Source organism: Gordionus sp. m RMFG-2023, chromosome 3 (assembly GCF_954871325.1).
Source record: "Gordionus sp. m RMFG-2023 chromosome 3, tfGorSpeb1-WG-v2, whole genome shotgun sequence".
Lineage (NCBI taxonomy): Eukaryota > Metazoa > Nematomorpha > Gordioida > Chordodea > Parachordodidae > Gordionus > Gordionus sp. m RMFG-2023.
This window is the reverse complement of record NC_088777.1, coordinates 16322303-16328075: the sequence shown is the minus strand read 5'-3', so window position 1 is coordinate 16328075 and position 5773 is coordinate 16322303.

Genomic DNA, 5773 nt, shown 5'->3' with positions numbered 1-5773 from the left:
AAATCTTAATATTCTTTTTGAAAGGAATGGCTATATGATCTCAGTCAATTGGTAAATAATCTAATTGATATCAAAATAAACTATCTACCTTAAATATTTTTTTAATTGATAAATTTATTATCTTAATCTTATCAACTATTCCCTGGAGTCAAGTCTTCTTGTACAACCCCGGATATTATTGTAATTTTCTTCATTTGGTCCTCATTGTTGTGCATATATAATATTGATTATAATAAGAATCGGTTCTGCTCTAAGGGTTACCTAACACTATTATTTCATAAGCGTAACCGGGAGGTGAGGGAGGGTAGGAGAATCTTTATAAACATTTTTCAAAAAAATATAAAATATTAATTTTTAAAATACTATGACATTTTTTAAAAATAAGTGCTTCAAATAAAAAAAAACTTTTCAAAAAATATAATCTGATTAAAATCTTCAGAGAGTGGGCCTGAAGATCTCCAAAAATTTGCAGGGGGGGGGGTAGCACAACCATAAGTTATCCCTCCCTTAAATCAAATCTATCATTCGATGTAGATAAGCATAACTCGTGTATCACAAAGCAAATCAAGAGCATCGACACACTAGGATCTTATTAATTTAGGCAATATATTTTGCCATTACGGTAAAACCTCATTTATCAAATTTAAAGAATGGGTGAATATCGAAAATGGAAAAAAAAGAGTTGGGAAAACATATTAAATGCTCTAAATATGCACGGTCAAATATGGTCAACTTCAAACAAATGTTTTTTTAAGACAATTTTTTATTCTGTATATAATAGTAAAATGTGCCATTCAAAAACAAATGTTTCATTCTCCGTAACAGAGTCTTGTCCTGATTCATACTTATCCTTTTCTCGAATATTTTTTAATCATTCTTCCTGTTGTCGAGAATTTCAATCGATTTCTGTTTTACTAAGAATATTAATCCAAATCCACAAATTTCTTTCTGAAGAAGAAGTAGAAATAGGATTTGTTAGTAAAATGTCACTTCTAAGCATGGTGAGCAAAGCCCATTCCACCAACTTGATGGCAGAACCTGATTGTTTCTTACTGCTTTCCACATAATTTGCTATCAAACTGGCCGCTTTTACTTTTGAAATTTATGTTAACACTTGAAATATTTTGCACCACTTTGTAAAATGCTTAATTCTTGTATTATATCACATACTCCATTAAATTCACTATTAGTAAGAAGCTTCCCATGATATTGAGGACCCAATAAATAAGCAGCATTGTGATCACATGTATTTATATCGTTTTTTCTTTTTTCAAGCATTTTTTAAATTTTTTTTCTTCATATTTTTAATAGTATGTGACCAGGTCAAATACTCCTCCGTTAAATTGACTGAATTTAACCGGTAGAATGACCGACTTGCGAACTCTGGTTTATTTTATTTTGTTTATATAATGATATTTTCAAGGATTACTGGATGATTAATGATTTTTATATAATGAGATGATTTTTCTCTTTTTTAAAATGAATGTTCTTAGCCTGATTATTAATTTTCTGATGTTGGAAACCGGGGTGTCATTAGCCTTTACAATCTCAGGAGGCTCAAAAAATTTTTTTTTATTATTTTCAAAATTGTCTTTTTTTAATACTTTTTTTTAGCTCTAAATTACCTTCTTTTTTTGCTAACTTGCCTATTTTTTAGTGGTATAAAAATTCGAAATTTTGAAGGGCTTTTCAAATTTTTTAGGGATGCTCCTAATTGAAAATAGTTTCTATATTATACGATTAAAGGATTCAATAAAGAAATAGATATTATTTGACTATTATACGATTAAAAGTTCTAAGAATTTCTAGAATATGCCATTTTTTGATAGTGAGATAACCTTAATATAGCTTTTGTATCTTTCTTGCAACCGATATTACATATTTACCAAGTCACAGAGACTCTTATTTCCTTCGAAAACTACTGGCGTGAAACTTCGACTGTAAAATTTATCGCTCCTTTCAGTTTCAAACCCCTTCCTAAAATGAATTTCATAAAATACGATGAAAGTGCTTTTTTGCAGAAGAAATTAATAAATTATATTTACAATATTGTGATAAATTTACAATATAAAAATTTAAGAAAAGATTATCACAGTGACAATTAGTAAATGAATAAAAATATCTGAAATTAAATTGTTAGTCTATCTCTGGCCGTCCAAGATTAATAACTGAAGAAAAGTGAGAAATTTGAGTGTAAAGGAAGAGATAAATAGTTAAATGGTGCCCTCATGTACCTTTGTTGAGCTGATAAATAAATTTGTAGAAGTTACAGATGGTCATCTAATACGATGAAAAGGAATAGGGATCTTCAATGATACGATGAGGAATAATATGATACCTCTTCGAAAATACGTTAATAAAAATTATGACGATGAGCTAAGATACGAAGAGAATATCAGATTCGCTCATTATTAGGAATATCAGATAGAAAGGGAGGTTAGAGAGAGATGTAATGATTGAGTACCGAAGATGACCAAGAAGATGGCAGGGAGGAAATCATCATACCTGATTTTATAAGAAAACTATGATATTATAACTAATTAATTGCATTTTATATGCTGTTATTGATTGTATTTTATATTAATACTGATTTATTTTGTAATATGAAATTGTAACAATGTGAATAAATAAATAACAAATATATGTTATAATTTAATTGAGATAGCATGAATGACAATTTAGCTAATTGTTTAAAATGTAAATTACAGTATAAAGGTATAGATTAATCTGCTAATTTTGTTTGCAAAATAGAGCTATGCATGCGCTACTTTAAAAAGTTTTCGCTAACTTATATCGGCTATATCTTGTTTGATAAAATTTGTGATATTCAGCTTCCACTATATCCCCTCAATAAAAATAATTGAATAAGTCTTTCCCAGTTATCTATCACTACTTTATTACTATTTACAAATTCTTACTTTTCCTTTTTTTTCAAAATATTTACCCATTTTTGCCCATTTAAAATATAGACTATGGATACTGTTATTCAGTGACGAATCGTCAGGTTCACTAATTGGGAAGCAATTGGTCAAACTCAAACCATAAAAACATAAAGATTTATACATAAATTGTATTCCTCTTTGTTTTTGAGTAAAATGATAGTACTGCATTATAAAGGTTATTGCTAGATTTTAAATTTTTTAATAATTTTTTTTCAATCGAAATCAAAGATAGATTCGATAATCGATTTTGGCTCATAAGATTTGATTCTTTTTAAAGATGAAAAACTCCGTTCTGCACTTGATGTTGTTGAAGTTAGTTAAGATGAATTTGCATAATTTAAAAAACTCTTTAAAACTTTTCATCAAATAGGTGCATATTAAAATTCAAGTATTACATTAACATTCTTTTTCTTTCTAAATTCAACATCCCGAAATACTACCTTTAATACGGTTTCCAGATTGTGTAAGTCGAAAAATTGAGAATAAGTGTCGTTTAAATTATCTAATAAATATTTTGGGAATTTTGATTATTTGGAATTTACTAATATCTAACAATTCGACGAATTTAATATTTTTTGGTGTAAGACATATGAAATAGAATTAATCAAATCATTTTGAATATCGCTTGATAGTCTAATAAAAACTGCACTATTTCTATATGATGTTTCAATAGTAAATTTTCTCAGCGGGCAAATAAATTAATTCAATATAATTCCTCTATTTACTGAATTAGAAGATTCATCAACACCACGAAGTATGAGCTCCTGAATACAGAGAAAACATATAGAGTTGATCAATATTTTCAATATTTCTCTATTTGATTTGACTTTAGAATTATGCTGTTCGATTGATATTTTGCACATCGAATCTATCATATTTTCAATATGATTTTGGCCAAATGTTTTAAATTGAATCATCGAATGCAAATGAGCCGTTTCTTCATGCCATTTAACTGCTTTGAAAAATTATTCATATCCGAAAATCTTTTATCATACCAAACATATTTTTCCTTTGGGAATAATGGGCATGACCAACAATATAGAGAATTAGAAAATTCTCATCCAGTGAGCCATTCATATTTTTCATATTTATAGATAGAAAAATTACAGATGCAAGTTTTGATTTCTTTTTTTAAGTTTTCTAAAATTGGATTTGGTCTTCCTTTTTCAATAATCAATTTTTTAGCATCAAAATTTCTTGAGCTAAATGATAATGTTAATAAATTTTCAATAATACAATTACAATTATTAAACATTAATTAAGGATTTTAAAAACGAAAAAATTTTTATTTTACAAAAGTAAGGAAAAAAATATTATATAAAAAAATTTCTTTCTCTTTTATTTATTAAAAAAATAAGCATTTTTTTTATTTGCTTCCTCAATGCTTATTTTTTAATAGTAAAATTACACAATACCATGGCATGATTTTCTCTTTATTTATTAAAAAAATAAGCAATATTAAATTTGCTTCCCTCATGTATATTTTTTTTAACGTAGTAAAAATAATAGTTAATTTTTTAACGTGGTAAAAATAATAGTAACTTTTTTAACGTAGTAAAAATAATAGTATTTCTTAATATAGTGAAATGATATTAATTTTTTAACGTTATAAAAATTATATAAATTTTTTTATAGAAGTCAGTTTAGTTTATTTAGCTTAGTACAAAGATTATATTAAGTTTATTTATTGTACTACTGTAATTATCTGCTAGATTTCATTTAAAGGACACTCTGTATCGACAGTTATTTTGGGTAAATTTTTGAGAGCAGAAATAGACGAAAAAGTGAGATGAGGCAAAATAAATTAGCAAAAAATAATTATATCTAAAATTAATAAAATAAATATTAAAAAAAACGTTTCAAAAGGCTGGTTTTCATATATAAGGGGGCGATTAAAAATTTTGACTTGGTCATTGTCTGTTTTTTCTTGTCTAGATCGAGTTTGATACTTTATCCAATATCAAAATATTTTATCACAAAATAAATCACTGAGTTTGACATTATTAGAGTCAGACTGCAATCAAGGTTGATATGTTCACGGTTAAATATTAGAGCTCTCTATGGATCAATTTGAGTCAGGGGATTGGGAGCTCTGGGAGCTCAGATACTCGGACGCGTTTTGATTGGACCTTGTTAATTTTAATTCGGATCAAGCGAAAATTGATATTATTTTGTTATCAAAAATAACAAATTTTTTTTTATTCAACGCTTGAATTATATTGTACTTCCTTAACAATACAATAATACTTTTAAAAAAAATTGGATTACGTGCAATCATATTACATTTTAGCAATTCACAGTAGTTCTCTTTGTACAATATATTCATTAAGGTTACCATGCATATTTAAAAAATGAAGATTTGCGTTAGCTTTTATGGCCTAGTCTGAATATCTGGTCTCGAATCCAAAAAAGATTGAATGTTTATCGGAAACTAACTAGGTGGTTATTCCACTGACTGATTGTTTGTAAATCGAAATGGATCTAATGATTTTATGTATTAATAAATAAATAAAAATGTGTTTTATTGAATTTTTAAAATATTGATCTTGTTTAACAATTTCTTATATGTTGACAGTCGTTTAACATTAACCAATGCACGAATGTATACAAAGAAAACTACGATTGATTTTTAAAATTCAATTAGACATATATCATATCTCACATTCTTATACATTTATGTATAATTTTCTATAAAATCTTTTACAATACTTATTCCTAGAGTTTTATGAAACCTATAAAATTTTGGATTGTACCAGGATCTTTAAAAAATTAATAAATTAAATTGCTATGTTGACTGACGTTATGTGTCATATCTTAAATGGAAATTCTTA